The sequence below is a fragment of the Panulirus ornatus genome, chromosome 3, assembly GCF_036320965.1.
Source record: "Panulirus ornatus isolate Po-2019 chromosome 3, ASM3632096v1, whole genome shotgun sequence".
In the NCBI taxonomy this organism is placed as follows: domain Eukaryota; kingdom Metazoa; phylum Arthropoda; class Malacostraca; order Decapoda; family Palinuridae; genus Panulirus; species Panulirus ornatus.
The window spans coordinates 9,428,582-9,448,977 of NC_092226.1; positions in this window are offsets into that span (position 1 = coordinate 9,428,582).

The window sequence follows — 20,396 nt, forward strand, 5'->3', positions numbered from 1 at the left end:
TGTGAAAGTTCTTTGCATTGCACTGCGCATTACTGAGCGAAGACACACTATCTTTATCGTATGTTCACTGAACACTAGTTCCTCATTTACGATGACACCTAAGTCTTTTACATTTTGTTCCATTTCTCCCCACCGTCTTTCTTGGGTCTTTACATGATACCGTAAACGAATTCTTACGTGTCGCCTAACTCATTTGCTCACATTAACCTTCGTTTACTGTCACCTGGTTCATTTCTCCACAATTTAAATCGTGTCTAAATCTTTTTTTACATCTTTTTTTTATAATTTCTGTCTCATATTCATTCATTTTGCATACTCCAGTGTCATCAGTAAAACTCTTCACTATGCTTTCCTTTACGTCGCTGTCTGATATCATTATCAGGAACAGTAACGAGGCTAATATCTCTCCCTGTGGTACCCCAGACAGGACAGAAAAAGAGCGACCAATCTCTTCCCCTGGCGTTAAACTTTCATCACACACGTCACTGCAATGAGGTAATATTTGGAGTCGCTTGTTTTAAGTTGGTAACGTAAGTAAATGTTGACCTTCAATCATCTTGGTGGTTCTTGATCAGATGGTTTAATTAATGTTCTCATATCACACTTCCAAACACATCTGTTCACACGCGAAGTCGAGCGGACTCCGTCTGTGTTGCTTCACGGTATTAGCTTCGATCCCCCGTTGTGCACTGGTGTTACATATGCCACGATGTGAAAGTCGGCAGTTTTGCATCAGCTACTACTGCTTATGTCTTTCGGAAAGAATATGGTTGGGATTCCATCTGGTCCTGGGGCTCAATATTCCTTTGATCTCATCATGTGTTGTCATCTTCCGATATTTCCATAGCCAGGCGTGCATTTTGATCATACTAATTATACTGATCATCATTCAATTCCTACTTTGAAATTTAAGATGCAAATCGATAAATACTGTTCAGCTGGCAATCTGTGCACATTTCTTTGGGTCATTTTCGTGTTATTCTCCAAACCTTAAAAAAGTCCAATCTCTGATTTCTTCATTTTCGCTTCGTCCAAAAGTGTGAACAATAACTTTGGGTATCTTCCCATTGTTCTTTTTAACTCTCTCTTCATCCATTTTCCCGTTTATTTTGGTGGGATATCATTACTCCTACATCAGCTTTTTTATATCTACTCATCCATCTCTTCTTCTTCTTACTCTTTACGTCGCTATCCTTTCCTTCTATTTCTCATACCCTTCAATTAGCATCATCCTGTGTTTTCCATCTGCTTGTAATTCTAAATTTCGCAATGATTTCTTCTCTCCCTGTATCAATTCGTCCGATAATTACAAGGCCTTTAGTCTCTCACAGTGTATACAAATTTTCTGTGATCGTACCCGCGTCGCTGTCTCTGTAGATCCGATTCCAATTTGTATTTAGATTCCTTTTCGATGATGATCTCTTCTTCCCGAGTCTGCGCAGTCGTGGTGAGCGTTCACGCCCCCGCTGTTCACTCACCTCCCTATTACACGCCCAGCTGGCTCCTCCCGATCTTCTGGATCCGTGTTAATTACTCCTGTACCGTGGGGGAGAAAAGAAAAAAAAAACCCACAACACAGCGCCATGTCGTCTGTAGAAATGAGATGATATGTCGTATTGCGTGAGAGAGAGAGAGAGAGAGAGAGAGAGAGAGAGAGAGAGAGAGAGAGAGAGAGAGAGAGAGAGAGAGAGAGAGAGAGAGTGTGTGTGTGTGTGTGTGTGTGTGTGTGTGTGTGTGTGTGTGTGTGTGTGTGTGTGTGTGGCAGTTTACCACATGTGGCAGGGATTGGTGAGTGGTACGTGTGTGACCCTGCTGGAATAAAGAGCAAAGCCTCGATGCCCTGCCATTTGCATGCCAAGCAGAGGCTAAGTTCTTGGGAGGGAGGGGCGGCGATGTTCTAAGACATTACCAGGAGAGAGAGAGAGAGAGAGAGAGAGAGAGAGAGAGAGAGAGAGAGAGAGAGAGAGAGAGAGAGAGAGAGAGCGAGCTGAGGGTTGCTTACATTTGCTGCCGTCGATTTGGTGTTGCTGAAAGAGTTCATTTGACTCGCAAATGGCGTTTCTGTGCGTGCGTGCGTGCGTGCGTGTGCGTGTGTGTGTTTGTGTGTGTGTGTGCATGCGTGCGTGCGTGCGTGTGTGCGTTAAGGGGAGAGAGTTTTACACTGGCGTTGACTCGTCTCTCTTAACCTTATGTTTATGTACCAGGACTTTACTTCTATGTATGTATGTACAGACACACACTGACACACAAACACACACACACACACACACACACACACACACACACACACACACACACACACACACATAAACACACACACACACACACACACACACACACACATAAACACACACACACACACACACACACATAAACACACACACACACACACACACACACACACACACACACACACACACCAAGAGGGAACGCGGAACCGATTCATTCCAGCGTTTCCCATGACTGATTTATGTTTATTCGATTCCCGCCACCTACAGGAAATCGTAACAAATCCACTATCAGACGAAGACGCTCCTACACACACACACACACACACACACACACACACACACACACACACATGCACTCCTTGAAAAAAAAAACGACTCATTAGCTTCATTGTGCAACAAAGGCCGACGCGAAATTGAGTCTAGTTGTAGTCTGAATTATTTCTCGTCAGTTGTCTTTTCCCTCCTACACTGCTGGGGTTAACGAAGTGGAGGAACTAACGCACCTCACTGCAGATGCTTCGTAAGGCGGGATAATCTGGTGTTCTTATATCTATCATCTCATTTCGAGGATGAGAGTGTGACATTATTCGTCCTATCCCAACTCCAGCATTGGTGGGTGTGTGTGTGTGTGTGTGTGTGTGTGTGTGTGTGTGTGTGTGTGTGTGTGTGTGTGCCATTTCCTGAGCCTCCTGTGCCAAACCAGGGCTCCCACAGGCCTATCTGTGGCTTCCTTCGACCCATTGACGCGGTTTAGCCCACCGAGAGCATGCACGTCGCCCCCTGTATATAACAAATGGCTGCCATTCGCTCTATCCCTGGCACGCCTCTCTTTCGCTAGGGGGGGGGGGGTTTCTCATAATCATACCACCCATTTTCTTGCAGAGAAAATTCTCATTATCATACCATCCAATTTCTTGCAGTAAAGATTCTCATTATCATACCACCCATTTTCTTGCATTCAGAATTCTCATTATCACACCATCCATTTTCTTGCAGAGAAAATTCTCATCATCATACCACCCATTTTCCTGCAGCAAAAAATCTCATTATCATACCACCCATTTTCTTGCAGTGAAGATTCTCATCATCACACCACCCATTTTCTGTCTCGATAGACCGCCCATATTACTATGTGACAATACCAGCTCCTCATTTATGATGACCCCTTGACCTTTGACGTCGTTTGACCCCTTGATCTCTGACATCACTTGACACCTTGATCTCTGACGTCGCTTGACACCTTGACCTCTGACGTCGCTTGACACCTTGACCTCTGACGTCGCTTGACACCTTGATCTCTGACGTCGCTTGACCCTTTGATCTATGATGTCGCTTGACACCTTGACCTTTGACGTTCCCCTCACCTTCTCAAACATTCCCTGTCGGGCCTCACCTACTACTGTGACACCTATGGTTTCTTCATCGCTCCGTGACTTACTGCCTCAAATATATCTTCGGCTTATCCCATCCTGCTCACCCACCTGCCCCATTTCTACATTCCGTCTGAGTCTCTCTCTCTCTCTCTCTCTCTCTCTCTCTCTCTCTCTCTCTCTCTCTCTCTCTCCGTCTCTCTTTGATCGTATTCTGGTCCTGTCATTCTGTTCACTCGGGCGTCATCAAAGAGAGAGAGAGAGAGAGAGAGAGAGAGAGAGAGAGAGAGAGAGAGAGAGAGAGAGAGAGAGAGTGTGTGTGTGTGTGTGTGTGTGTGTGTGTGTGTGTGTGTGTGTGTGTGTGTGTGTAATGATCCTACAATCGTTCCCAACACGTCAACAAACAAGGTGGATGGATCTTGGGGGCAATCTTATGCATACCAAAAGAAAAAAAAAAAATGGGTCGTCGTGGGATGAACGTTTTTACATTAGCATAAGCAGACGGGCTATCTCATCCCCTACGTTTTCTTTACCGTTAAACTTCAAAAACTTCTTTCCCCCCAAAAAAAAAACACAACCAAGCTTTTAACTAGGTCGTCAGTGTCATGTTCCTCAGTCTAAGTGAAGTTACTACCCCTGTTAAGTGTCTCGAACTCGGGCATAATTCACAGTCTTCTAAAATGATGGTAAGATGGTTCGCCCAACCAACGTTCTCCGAAAACGGGTTTTGACAACGCCATTATTTTCACGGTTCCAGCAAACTGATTTAAGGAAGGTTCCGAAAGATATAACTGTCGCAGTTACGTCGTTGAAGAGTTGACTATGAAAATATAATGGTTACGTCTTCAAATATTTTCCATTCTTATTGTATATTTGTGTGTGGCGGGGTGGCGACGAGAATGGATGAAGGCAGCAAGTATGAATATGTACATGTGTATATATGTCTGTGTATGTATATGTATGTAAACGTTGAAATGTATAGATATGTATATGTGCGTGTGTGGGCGTTTATGTACATACAAGTGTATGTGGGTGGGTTGGGCCATTCTTTCGTTTGTTCCCTTGCGCTACCTCGCTGACGCGGGAGACGGCGATTAAGTATTACATATATGTATATATATATATATATATATATATATATATATATATATATATATATATATATATATATATATATGAAACATCCATAGTGGCTCAAATGTGTTTTTGGGTCGGTAACAAAACGGTAAGCCAAACGCAGTCTCCTGATTGGTCAAGCTACATACCCGGCCTTGTTCCCGTTCGAGAGCACCAATCCCGAAGCGTTATACCGGGGCAGCTGCCCTGCACCACGCCAGGAAACCCGCCCGAGTCTTTACGGCATCATTGTGTACGGATGACGTAAGCTGCTTTCGTCAGCCTATTTCGTTGCACCTCTCCATCCTCTGGTGTGACCCCCTTGATCACCATCCCATTGGCGATGTTTATCACCAAGACGTTTAGAAGTCGTGCGTCGTCGCAGATCCATCCTGTGCTCATAGACCCTCTCGTCCGGTCATCTGCTTCCCCAATGTCAGAGTCCTTCAAAAATTTCACTAACGAAGGCTGCTTCACGTTGAGTTGCGACGGACCATAAATATCCTGCTCTTTCTCTCACTGCTTCATTCTGCATCTGGCCTCCTGCTTCTATCAGTTCCAATGGCCTTTGTTTCATCAGCAATACTCTGGGGTAGACCAGCTTCTTTCGGCGAAATGCCTCGAGTGTGAACTTGAAGTTTCCAATACTCATATTCTCATCACTAAAGATCCTTAACTCTCAGAGGAGGAGACTTATCATCACTCCAGACTTCACTGCCTCACTATGCGCCGACGGAAATTGCATAAACAGTCGTCCATGTTCGTTGTGGTATTATGTCTACCGTGAACTTCATCCCTTGATCGGTTCTTCTGAGAACAGTGTTCAAGAACGCTAAAGATCCATTTTCTGTTCCTCGTCACTGGTAAACTAAAACCTGCAACTCACAAACGTTCAAGTTCAAGATTCAAATCGTCCATTGTGGCTATCAAGACATCGTCAACGTTTCTCATCGATGATGTTCCTTGAGGCATCATTCTGTTAAAGTGATCCCTTTTCCAGGGTTTCGACATACGAGTGAGGTGATGGAGTGATTGTTCAAATCTATGTATCTAAAATATTCGTTCCACTTCCTCCAAATTCTCTCCATTTAAGTTCACACTCCAGGCAACTGCTCTCTCTCTCTCTCTCTCTCTCTCTCTCTCTCTCTCTCTCTCTCTCTCTCTCTCTCTCTCTCTCTCTCTCTCTCACCTTTCCTTAAAGCCATGCAGAGAGTACATGAAAGTCCTAAACAGTGAACATCACTGTCACCCTCTCTTCTGAGAAATTAATCTGAAATCCCATTCTCTTTTGCCGCTTTGCCAATCTTCATTCTATTCAAGATATGCATCACCTCTTCTCTTTTCACCGAACTATTCGCGATGACTCTCTCGCTTCATATACCTTCCAATTCCAAACGACCCGCATCTGCTACCCTATCATCTAACACATTCAACAGTCTTTCAAAACACTCACTCCATCTCTTCCTCAGTCCTTCATTGCCTCTTATCACTTCCCCATCTGCTCCCTTCGATGATAGTCGCATTTGTTCCCTTGTTCTCATCACACTATTCACCTTCCAAAGCATTTTCGTATTTCCTCTAATGTATACCGATACTCTCTCCCCCTAACTCCTGATTTGCCCTCTATTTCGACCCCTGCACCTTCTTCCTGACCTACTTTCGTTTCTCTTGTGCATCTACCAATCAGTCGTGCTCTTTTCCAGCAGGCAACCCCAGCGCTTCTCTTTATTCTCGTTCACTAAGAACTAAACTTCCTCATCCCGCCATTCTCTATCCTTTCACATGTACTCAACATGCCACCTTCCGCATACCATGCACTTCGCTCGCATTTGTGCTTCCCTAAACACCTCGTATTCCTCGCACACTCCCTCACTTTCATTTAATCTCACCGCTTCTATTCATTCTTTTCCGAATCTCCTGATATCTCCTCACACGAAGCTCTCACCCAAGCTCATTCACATTCACCACCCTGTTCTCACCCATCTAATTTTCTCTTTTCCTAAAGCCTTTGTAAACTTTCACCCTCGCCTCCACCAAGAAGTAATCAGACTTCCTATCAACTTGCCCCTCTCGGCATAATCATATTCAAAAGTATTCCTTCAGCACGCGCATCAATTAGTACATAATCCAATAACACTCGCTTAGCATTAAACCCAATCACCCACGTCCTTCTTTTTAAACCAGAGATCCCCAGTCACCAGTCCTCTTTACATTACATAACTACACGAGCTAATTTTTCATTTTCATCTACAGCGAGTATACCCATGCCTCTGGCTATATTCTTAATTGCCACATCATCCACTCTTTCATTCAAATCACCCATCACAATTACTCGATCCCTCCTATCATTACTGCTGACGCTTCAGCACAGCTCCTCTCAAAACACTCGCCTCTCTTCCTCACGCCTTCAACAACCAAGTGCATAATCCATCGCTCGCAATCCACTAACATTTTCACCCACATTCCCCCACACATCCCCACAACTCCTCCTTCACTGGAAGTGCCAACCCTTCCCTGCCATCACATTAACCCTAGATTTTACTACTAGTTCGTTTTCACACCATTCTTCCCCTTTCCTCTCGAAATTTGTTTCACTCAGAGCCAGAACATCCAGGTTCCTCTCCCAAGACATACTTCCTATCTCTCCCTTCTTCTCATCCTGGATAGACCGAAGCACATTCATGCACCAAAACCTGAGCCTCGAGGAGGATGAGCACTCCTCTCCTGGCTCCTCCTTTAGTTCCTTTAACAAGGTGAAATGCACGAAGGGGAGGGTATCCAGCCCCTCTTGCCACCAATCCATTTAGTTGCCTTCAACAACACGCTAGGAATATGAGGGTTGTAGTCTTTCTCCCGTATTCCTATAGATCTTATATAATATATATAAACAGAAAGACAGAATGAAAGATATATGAATAAAGGATTCATAAAAAGAAAGACAGATAGGCGTAAGAGAGATGAGTACATAGATATCAGAACAGACCTTTTCAATACATTAAGACTTTTCCTTTCGACATGACTTGGCAAACTCACCGTTCGTAACTCCTCAGAAATGATAAAGCTTGAAGGCAATTATGCTCTTAGTCCTACTGTGGATTTCTTGCATCCTCCAAGACGACGGAGGAAACACCCAGAGATCTCTCCACTGTCCCTCACTACGTGTTCCTGATCCCATCCTTTATAACAGACAATCTCGAAAGGATCCAACTGGGCTACTTGAATCCCTTGCATTACTTTGCTCTCTGCGGGGACCGTATACGGACAAAGAAGAGGGAGGAGGATAAAGAATACGAGCGGATCAGCACTAGCAGAATCAAACACTCTTCCTTTCCTTAACATCGAGAGGAAGTAGGGAAGGACTGCGAGACAAGCGACGGTGTCACGTTCAGGAGGCAATCCACTCCTCCAAGCCATCACCATCTCTTTAAAAAATTCCCCCCACCTTCCCAACGAAGAACTGCATTTGCTAAGGCGACGGGTAAACACCCTGGGACCTCTACTACCCCACACACACACACACACACACACACACACACACTATCCCTTGCGCCACAGTGTCCCGAGTTGTGTAGACTGTAGAGGACCATCATGCAGACTGAGGCATGGAAGAACCATCAAGTTTCTGGTCGGCCAAATCTTCGTTATGATGGGACCTCCCGAGACTGAACGAAAAATCTTTTTTTTTTTTTTTTTAACTCGAGCGTTGAAAAAAACGGAATGACAAACGAGCGTTTCTGGTCGTTTGTCGCGGGATCAAATTAATTTGCAACTCTCCAGGGCTTCCTCATCCTCCAGGCAATTGGGTCAGTATTTGGAGAAGGGAAGAAAAAAAAAAAAAAACTTGGCGAAGTTGTGTGACAATTGGGTTTATTTTGACGACGTGGCTTAGAGGCAGGCGTCAGCTGTGATATATATATATATATATATATATATATATATATATATATATATATATATATATATATATATTTCTATGAGTCCACGGGGAGAATGAAACACGAAAAGTTCCCAAGTGCGCATTACGTATTAAGCGAGAGATAAAACGTACCCTTAAAGGATAAAACTAGGTTATTAGAGACAATAAATATCAATCTAATGAAGAAGAATTTGCTCAGGAGTTCGACCAGTGCTGACGAATCGATGTGTGAGATCCCTGGAGACAAAATCACCATTAACGGAGTCTGTTTCAGATTTGTAGATGCTGTATTCTGTCGCCGGCCATCTAGTGAGAATTTAGAAACATTTCTTCCCTTGGATGAATGATTAATGCAAATAAGTTAACCATGCGCAGCCAGAAGCCTCACTCCACATGTCCATAAATATTGCCTAGGGTTCATTCGCTGCTCTCCAGTAACGGTGTGAAGTGTGCAAAAGTGCTTGGAACATTCGTGTTTCAATTTTCCTGCTTTAGCGAGGCATCGCCAGGAACAGACGAAATAAGATCATATTCTCTCACATCCACTCTTTAGCTGTCATGTGTAACGCACCGAAAACACAGCTCCCTATCCAAGCTCCATAAACCTTTCCATGGTTAATCCCAGCCGCTTCACATGCCCTGTTCGCTCCACTGACGACAATTCGAACCTGTATACCACATCGCTCCAATTCATTCTATCCCGAGCACGTTTTTACACTCCTGCATGTTCAGCCCAAATCACTCAACACCTTTTTCAGTCCATCCTTCCATCTCCAATATGACCTCCCCGTTTTCCTTGGCCCCACCATATCAGACACATATCCTCTTAGTCAAGCTTTCCTCACTCATCCTCTCCATATGTCCAAACCATTTCAGCACACCCTCTCCACCCCTTTCAACCATACTCTTTTCACTGCCACACCTCTCTCTTACCCTCTTATTACTTACTCGATCAAACCACCTCTCACCACATACTATCCCCAAACATTTCAATTCCAACACATCCAACCACCTCCACAAACCCTCAACTACAACCAATGCCTCGCAAACATATAATAATGTTCAGATTACTATATCTTCAAAGCATACCAATCATTGGCCTCCCAGATTATGATCGCTCTTTCCACACATTCTTTAGTACTTCCAGAACTTTTGCCCCTTAACCCACCCTATTATTCACTTCCGTCCCCATGCTTCCAATCGCTGCCATGTCCATTCCCATGCATCTAAAACAATTTTCAAATTTTTCTTCATTCAAACTAAAATCCCAACTAACCTCTCCCTCAACCCTGCGGAACCTAATAACCTTGCATTTAATCACATTTACGTTTAACTTCCTCGTTTCACACACACACGCTCTTCCAGACTTAGTCACCAACTTCTACAGTTTCTCACTCGAATCTGCCACCAGTGCTGTATAATTAGTAAACAACTGACTCACTTCCTAGGTGGTCTCATCCCCTACAATCTAATATACATATATATATATATATATATATATATATATATATATATATATATATATATATATATATATATATATATATATATGTATATATATATATATATATATATATATATATATATATATATATATATATATATATATATATATATACATATATATATATATATATATATATATATATATATATATATATATATATATATATATATATATATATATATAAGAAAGACAGAACTTTGTTCAAAACAGAACCATCTAACAAAATATTTTTATGCAGAGCACGAAGGAGGAGCGAATCTAATTCAACCATGCAAAGTAGAAAAAAAAAATTCATGCAGATGAAAGGTGCGTTGTATTGTTTATTCTCAAGGCAGGAAAGAAGCAGTTCATTCTGACGAGAACCAGACACAGCTTGCTTGCTTACACAATGCTAACAACACGAAGCTCACTTCCACTTGCACAAATTATTCAGAATATATATATATATATTTCTTCATGTGTGGCGGGGTGGCGGCGGGAATGGATGAAGGCAGCATGTATGAATATGTACGTATATATATGTATATGTTTGTGTATGTATATGTATGCATACGTTGAAATGTCTAGGTATGCTTATGTGCATCTGTGGGCGTTTATGTATTTACATGTGTATGTGGGTGGGTTGGGTCATTCTGTCGTCTGTTTCCTTGCGCTATCTTGCAAACGCGGGAGACAGCGACAAAGCATAATAAATGAATATATATATATATATATATATATATATATATATATATATATGTGTGTGGAAGAAGAAAGTTAAGAGTAAATGTGAATAAGAGCAAGGTTATTAGGTACAGTAGGGTTGAGGGTCAAGTCAATTGGGAGGTGAGTTTGAATGGAGAAAAACTGGAGGAAGTGAAGTGTTTTAGATATCTGGGAGTGGATCTGTCAGCGGATGGAACCATGGAAGCGGAAGTGGATCATAGGGTGGGGGAGGGGGCGAAAATTTTGGGAGCCTTGAAAAATGTGTGGAAGTCGAGAACATTATCTCGGAAAGCAAAAATGGGTATGTTTGAAGGAATAGTGGTTCCAACAATGTTGTATGGTTGCGAGGCGTGGGCTATGGATAGAGTTGTGCGCAGGAGGATGGATGTGCTGGAAATGAGATGTTTGAGGACAATGTGTGGTGTGAGGTGGTTTGATCGAGTAAGTAACGTAAGGGTAAGAGAGATGTGTGGAAATAAAAAGAGCGTGGTTGAGAGAGCAGAAGAGGGTGTTTTGAAATGGTTTGGGCACATGGAGAGAATGAGTGAGGAAAGATTGACCAAGAGGATATATGTGTCGGAGGTGGAGGGAACGAGGAGAAGAGGGAGACCAAATTGGAGGTGGAAAGATGGAGTGAAAAAGATTTTGTGTGATCGGGGCCTGAACATGCAGGAGGGTGAAAGGAGGGCAAGGAATAGAGTGAATTGGAGCGATGTGGTATACAGGGGTTGACGTGCTGTCAGTGGATTGAATCAAGGCATGTGAAGCGTCTGGGGTAAACCATGGAAAGCTGTGTAGGTATGTATATTTTGCGTGTGTGGACGTGTGTATGTACGTGTGTATGGGAGTTGGGCCATTTCTTTCGTCTGTTTCCTCGCGCTACCTCGCAAACGCGGGAGACAGCGACAAAGTATAAAAAAAAAAAAAAAAATATATATATATATATATATATATATATATATATATATATATATATACGCGTTAGATACAATATTAATGCAAAACAAATTTATTAAACTAACGACGCTTGAGGTTGGATAATGAATTTAATTCTTTATAGAAGATCGAATTATGTGTCTATGGAAAAATATATGAAGCCTCTCGTATACTCTTGGGAATTTCGGGACTATGTACATAAATAGATATCAAATCCTCAGTGTCTATGACTTTTCAAGGGAGGCTTTTGTTCTCTGTTTAGGCTGTGGTGATAAAGAAAACGTGGAGAGCTAAGAAAGAAAACGTGGAATGCTAAAACATGGCCAAACATTCCTGAATCTCCAGAGTGTCTTTACTTTCCATACACGATCTAAATTCCCAAGGCAGCTTTGCAGCTTACTGGCCTCAAATTAGGAATCTAAATATTCCTTAAGTATAAACTTCATAACGGCTGCCTCCTTACAACTGTGATCCACATACCTCTAGACACAAGGGTGCCACTGGTGTTGCCATACGGTACTAGTGGATGGAGTTGCCATAACCTCATCCCTCTAAGGTCTCAAGGGTCATGGCCAGTAAGAGTTGCCATAGTCTTGGATGTCTGAAGTTTCAAGTTTGATTTTCAGATGCCATATGCTATCTGAACTGCCAATGGGTATGTTTCAGAAGTTACTGAAGTTGCCATCAACCATCTGAAGTGTCAGGGACACTGGTTGAGATGATATTCGTAGTTGCCAATATGTATATGAACTACGAGGGGCAATGATTGGTGGACAACTGGCATTGCTCGTAGGCTGTCTCAACTATCGAAGGTATTGTGTGGAGGTGCAATCTGGAGTTGCCAATCTATATGAACCCCATTCAAGGGTACAGTTTGAGAGACCTTTGGAGTTGCCATAATCTTACATAGCGTTGCCATAAACTTAAAGTTTTCTGAAAGGTCACATAGGTATTGTTTGAGGCTGCCACTGGAGTTGCCATCAACACTCTGTCTATGGCGAAGTTTGAAATGCCTTAAACAGCCGTGTGAACTATGGAAGGCACTGGGTGAAGTGCCCTTGCACTTGGTTGTCATTAACACTCTTAACTACCAAAAGGGGTTGTTTGAGGAGGCTGCAGCTGATATGCCGTAATGAGGGACGTCCATCTCTCTCTCTCTCTCTCTCTCTCTCTCTCTCTCTCTCTCTCTCTCTCTCTCTCTCTCTCTCTCTCTCTCTTTCTTCAATTCTAATGGCCTTACGTGATACCCCCCCCTTAACCACCCCATCCACCCCCCTTAAAAAAAAAGGGGCTCCCATTCTCTCATTATCAGATATTGATGAAGACGACGTGACGTCAGACAGACGCCACCAATTAGCGCCATCTTTAATCCCTCGGGAGACGTGTTTTCTGCCAATTAAGGAGAACGACTTCGATTGGCCGTGGTCAACACAAGGAACCGATATAGGAGGAGGGAGGAGGAGGTGTGTGTGTGTGTGTGTGTGTGTGTGTGTGTGTGTGTGTGTGTGTGTGTGTGTGTGTGTCGTTGCTTTATTTGGCAACACGGTCTTTGTCTCTCGCGTATCTGGCAACACTGTGTCAGAACGGTCATAATAGACTATTTTGGAAACGTTATTCATTTCCCTCCTTTGCTGGCACAGTGTGTACTCGAGGGTCAACGAAAGGATAAAGTTGGCTCTAATTATCTATCGTCTTGTTAGAGGAAATCTATTAGTTTTCTTTTTCATGAAGATGATATAACCAGCTACCCTTAAAAAAAAAGAAGGCCACGTTTTCTTTGTAACGAGCTACCCTTAAAAGGGACTAAGTTTTCTTTTTTTTTCAAATGAATGAAAATGGATCGACCAGGTAGACAGGGAGGAGACTCCCCGACCTTTCGACTAGACAAGAGCCTCTTGAGTGAGACGAAATATACAAGCATACTAAGGCAAGGCAGTCTATTACGGCGCGTTTCTTTTTCTATTATACCAAGACAAATATTACGCTCCCACACCTGCTAATTAGGCTTGTACTAGATCACTCCGTTACTGGAATGACAATAATTCATTTAAGGAAACACCCCCACCCACTATGGGGGAAAAAAAAAAGGTGTTGACAAGAATGGACACTTTCTTATTAGAGAGAGTAACATTAACCTTGCGTCAGGTTGCGAGATGTTACCGGGCAGCTCAATTCACAGGAGTGAAGCGTTCGTTCTCCACCCTCCTCCCTCAACGCCCTGTTATATACCTATCCCGAGGGGGATTAAAGAGACAGGGAGATGTACAATTAAGTCCAAGGCTGTGAGGGGAGGAGGATCATAGCACCCAAGCGATGCTCAGGGCCATATAGGATCGAGCCGGAGCAAAAATGGGTTCGGATCGCACACTCTACACTACACAGCGTAATGGTATACTGAAGAACTCTGATCCCACAACGCAAATGTGAAAAAGAGAAAAACAATGAACTCCTCCTTGCATTGGATGAGGCGGGATGTATGACACCTTCCTATGAAAAAAAGTAATAAGAAAAAAAAAGGAGAAAAGAGCAGAGGAAGGGGGAGATGGACGACCTCGTGGCGTCCTGACGAAGGCCAACAAACGACCCTGGCCTAAATAGCAGAGGAGCGACAGACGACTATGACGCACATAGTGGAAGGGCCAACACATGACCTTGGCCCAACACATGTGGGAGGTAATGGCAGCCATTAATCCCACTGCTTTCCCCAGCCTAGAGCGGCCCAGTAAAACAGGGACGGCTCTAACAACTCACCCTCCTCTGGACTTCGACTGTCTTCTTGTCCTCTGGACTTCGACTGTCTTCTTGTCCTCTGGACTTCGACTGTCTTCTTGTCCTCTGGACTTCGACTGTCTTCTTGTCCTCTGGACTTCGACTGTCTTCTTGTCCTCTGGACTTCGACTGTCTTCTTGTCCTCTGGACTTCGACTGTCTTCTTGTCCTCTGGACTTCGACTGTCTTCTTGTCCTCTAGACTTCGACTGTCTTCTTGTCCTCTGGACTTCCACTGTCTTCTTGTCCTCTGGACTTCGACTGTCTTCTTGTCCTCTGGACTTCGACTGTCTTCTTGTCCTCTAGACTTCGACTGTCTTCTTGTCCTCTAGACTTCGACTGTCTTCTTGACTTCGACTGTCTTCTTGCCCTCTGGACTTCGACTGTCTTCTTGTCCTCTGGACTTCGACTGTCTTCTTGTCCTCTGGACTTCGACTGTCTTCTTGTCCTCTAGACTTCGACTGTCTTCTTGTCCTCTAGACTTCGACTGTCTTCTTGTCCTCTAGACTTCGACTGTCTTCTTGTCCTCTGGACTTCGACTGTTTTCTTCTCCCCCCGCGTCAAGAGTCCTTAAGAGCGTGTCCGACCATCTCGTCGCCACTACCACCATCACCCTCCACCCCACTAGCGAACTCCCCCCTTCTATCGGAAGAAGCTGTGCTGGAGGGAAACGTTTTAACCTGAAATAGAAAGCTTTGAGGAGGGAAGGGGAGAGAAAAGGGAGTGGGGTTGAGGGGGGGGGGGGGGACTTGAAAGGAAAAGGTAAGGGTGGGGGTGGGGTATGGGGCCCCGAAGGGCTGGACGTAAACGGACTCTGTTACAAGCAAGGTCGCCCCCCCCCCCCCCTCTGAGGGGCACCCACTCTAACACCACCTTCTGATGCCACCGAGGTCCTTAAAGGAGAGAGATGAGGGGGTGGAAACTAAGGGTAACATTATGACTGAACTCTCTCTCTCTCTCTCTCTCTCTCTCTCTCTCTCTCTCTCTCTCTCTCTCTCTCTCTCTCTCTCTCTCTACATCCACTTCCCCTCCTTTTTTTTTTCCAAACGCTCCGAAGGGATTCCAGTGTAATATTTACGGTAAATATTTTCTTTTCTTTCTTCGCACGATTCAAATTCTTGCCCTTCCCTTAACTGCGATACGATCTTTTGGTATGCCATTACTTATATTACTTATAAATAATTACTTTAATAACTTAAGTGATTACTTATATTTTGTGATGCAGTCTTCAATTTCTACACCTCTCCCAGCAAACTGGTTCAAAGGAGAAGGAAAAAAGAAAAGGGCATTACAATAATTGGCCATGGATCTCCTTTTCTAAAATACCTAAAATATCTAAATGCCTTGTTGGGGGACTAAAGGTAGTTAAGCATTTACTTTGGCAACCAGGTATTACCTTGACGGGTTAGCAACTCTATCAACTACCAGTATATATATATATATTTTTTTCACCTTCCTCCCAAAGGAATTCATGTGCTGCCTGCAGTTTCCTGATGCAGTCCTCTTCCATCTGACTTGTTGTCTCCTACCTACCTTTCCACGTCCTAGCTATTTAGGCAGTCTTCTAGTTGACCTGGTGTCCCCTAGCTGCCACTTCACGTCCTTAGCAGCGGTTCATGTTGACCTGCCTGTCTCCTAGCTGCCTCCTCACGTCCCCCAGCAACTGGTCATGCAGTCCTCTCATAGCTGACCTGCTGTCTCCTAGCAGTTCACGCGATGTTTACCCAGCCGCCTTGCGGCCTCCAAGTTTGCCCATCTTACACAACTGCCCACGAACTCCCTCAGTGTGTGTATCTACACTCTCACCACCGCTCTCTCTCTCTCTCTCTCTCTCTCTCTCTCTCTCTCTCTCTCTCTCTCTCTCTCTCTCTCTCTCTCTCCCTCCCTACACACAGACTTTCCGAAAGCTCCTAGACACACACACACACACACACACATAAGAAAAAAACAAGTATTACTTTAACTAGCCATTATTTACCCCTAAAACACTATCCTTAGGGTCAGGTAGACCCGACGATTCTTGAAGTATTCGTGTGTCTGCCGGGGTTCTCATAAGTGCATGACCACGTAGGTCCCTCTACCTTCAGTTCTTGTTCAGACATCGTCGAGGAAGGGGGCGTCACTCTGTGCTCCTGTTTCTTCTTTGTGATTTAATGGTGTTTGGGTCCGACAGAACCATCCATGGGGTATGAATAACCTATTACATGATAAACAGTCTATAGATCATGGCGATGCATGGAAGCACTCCATCCCCCAGCAGGAAGCTGTTGAGCTGGAGAATGGATACCTCTAATATTAAGTGGTATAGTTAGTTTTTTTTTGTGTTATGTTGATAAGAATAATGACTTTTTTCATACCAATTCTATTTCTTTTTTCTGTTTTTACATTACCCATTTCCATTCCTCTTTATTTCTGTACCTCAGTCATGTAAAGTAAAGCTCAAAGTTCACGAATATCAAAATTGTAATTAGACCTTCGTTTTTCATTCCTCCGCATCGGGTCTCTTGGACTCAAGGGTAATGAAATGGTTCCGCACACGCGACGGGTGTGTCATAGGGCCGATTCTAAAACCCAGTCATAAACCATTCTATTTACTCTACAAACATTCCTGTATATCTGCCACCCTGGCGATCTAGATCTGGAATATCTGTAGTACCTCAACAGTGTATTTACAACCCCACACACACACACACACACACACACACACACACAACACACACATACACACACACATACTCCAGCCTCTCCTAGCATCCCTAACATTTGCTTACGCTTCCTAAAGCACTCTCCTCCATCTTGCCACGCACTTCCATGCCTTTCCCCATCGTCTCCTAACCACACACACACACACACAAACACACACACACCCTGACATGCCGACATCCAGTAATGACTTCATGGCCCTTACATGCATCAGGGAACCGCCAGGAGTGACATGATCCCGCCATCCCTGACGTCAGGGAGATTAAACATCAAAACATCGACAACTTTGATTTTTCAGATCACTCAGCTGGCGAGGCACATGTTGATAAGGCTTAAAAAAGGGAGGGAGCGACATCGTGTGTGTGTGTGTGTGTGTGTGTGTGTGTGTGTGTGTGTGTGTGTGTGTGTATGTATGTATGTATGTATGTATGTATGTATGTATGTATGTATGTGTGTGTGTGTGTGTGTGTGTGTGTGTGTGTGTGTGTGTATGTGTGTATGTATGTATGTATGTATGTATGTATGTATGTATGTATGTATGTATGTGTGTGTGTGTGTGTGTGTGTGTGTGTGTGTGTGTGTGTGTGTGTGTGTGTGTGTGTGTGTGTGTATGTATGTATGTATGTATGTATGTATGTATGTATGTATGTATGTGTGTATGTATGTATGTATGTATGTATGTATGTATGTAATGTATGTATGTATGTATGTAATGTATGTATGTATGTAATGTATGTATGTATGTATGTGTGTGTGTGTGTGTGTGTGTGTGTGTGCATTCCCTAGGGGACAGGAGAGAAAGAAGACGTCCCACGTATTCAATAAGTGTCGTAGAAGGCGACTAAAACGGGTGGGAGCGAGGTGGCTGGAAATCCTCCCCTCCTATTTTACTTTTCCAAAAGAAGGAACAGAGATGCGGGCCAAGTGAGGCTATTTCCACTAAGGCTCAGTCATCTGGATGCGACCTCGCTAACGAGGGAAACAGCGAATATGTATGAAAAAAAAAATATATATATACATGCATCATACATGACAGCTAAAGACTGAGTGTGAACGAATGTGGCCTTTGTTGTCTTTTCCTAGCGCTACATCCCGCACATGCGGGAGAAGGGGGTTGTCATTTCATGGGTGGCGGGGTGGCGACGGGAATGAATAAGGGCAGCAAGTATGAATTATGTGCATGTGTATACATGTATATGTCTGTGTATGTATATATATGTATACGTTGAAATGTATTGATATGAATATGTGCGTGTGTGGACGTGTATGTATATACATGTGTGTGTGGGTGGGTTGGGCCATTCTTTCGTCTGTTTCCTTGCGCTAACGCGGGAGACAGCGACAAAGTATAATAATAATAATATAAATATAGAAATATATATGTGTATATATAGTGTGTATATATAGTGTGTATATATATATATATATATATATATATATATATATATATATATATATATATATATATATATATATATATATATATATATATATATATATACACGCACTTACATATATACACACATACATACATACAAAAGTACATTCACGAGCATTACCGAATGTGCTCCATCGCTTAGGCTAACAGGTAGAGTACAAGCGTGTTGTATACATGAATATATGCATGTAATTCATACATGCATAAACGCCTGTTTTCTTGCCACCACCTCCTGACGATTTAGGAACGCGTTTCCCACTGGTGCCCATTGCAATTTGTCCCTCCCATCCCTCGCCATGCTTTCTACACAACCATGGAAGAGAGAAGAGTAAGGGGTGACCTGATCACAGCTTGATGATGTAGATAGAAAAAAAAATCCCTTGACTGATACAGGATATGGAGGAACCAGACGACAAAACACGAAATCAAAAGGAATAAATTGCCATGAAGGATGGAAAGATACAGTTCTACAGGAAATAAAGTTCGTGGATGAATCTAATGGAACTGAATAAGGAAATACTAAATGGGGATAATATACAGAGGTCTGAGAAATTGTACGATCGCAGATAATGGCAAATGGATGGCGCCCCACTAGTGTATAAATCTCTCCCTCCCCTCCTCATTCAGTGCCAAGAAGTAATAATACAACAAAGAGGTGATTACACACAGGTCTACCAAGAAGTAATCATACAACAGAGGTGATTACACACAGGTCTACCTAGAAGTAATCATACAACTAAAAAGGTGATTACCCTAGGTCTACCAAGAAGTAATCATACAACAAAGAGGTGATTACACACAGGTCTACCTAGAAGTAATCACATAACAAAAAGGTGATTATACTCAGGTCTACCAAGAAGTAATCATACAACAGAGGTGATTACACACAGGTCTACCAAGTAGTAATCATACAACAAAGAGGTGATTACACAGGTCTACCAAGAAGTAATCATACAACAAAAAGGTGATTACACACAGGTCTACCAAGAAGTAATCATGCAACAAAGAGGTGATTTCACACAGGTCCACCAAGAAGTAATCATACAACAAAGAGGTGATTACACACAGGTCTACCAAGAAGTAATCATACAACTAAAAAGGTGATTAACCACAGGTCTACCACGAAGTAATCATACAACAGAGCTGATTACACACAGGCCCACCAAGAAGTAATCATACAAGAAAGAAGTGATTACACTCACGTCCACTAAATAAATTACTGACATACATACAAAAACTTTAAGTCATGACTTCAGCCTCTCGTACAGATAGGCCACAAAACTTTTTATCAGTTATCTTTCGCATGGTAATTCGACTCTAAGAATAGTCCAAATTAGTCAAACAAACGTTGTCTGACAATGAAAAATGAGCTCTGAAATGCATGGGCGACATTTACCAAAAGACAAGGCCAAACTTACAAGTCACACGGAAGTTGATTAAGAATGGGAAACGAAAAAGTTGTGGGTGGTGGCCGTGACGCACTCACGAGCCGCCCGCCCTGTGTTACAAGCCCACGCAGGTTCGAATCCTGGTCGAGGCAGTCGGTCCACAGTCAACCAAGCTGTTCATCCACCTCCTGGCGGTTAGTCCACTAACTGGGCTACGATTCATATATATATATATATATATATATATATATATATATATATATATATATATATATATATATATATATATATATATATATTTCATACTATTCGCCATTTC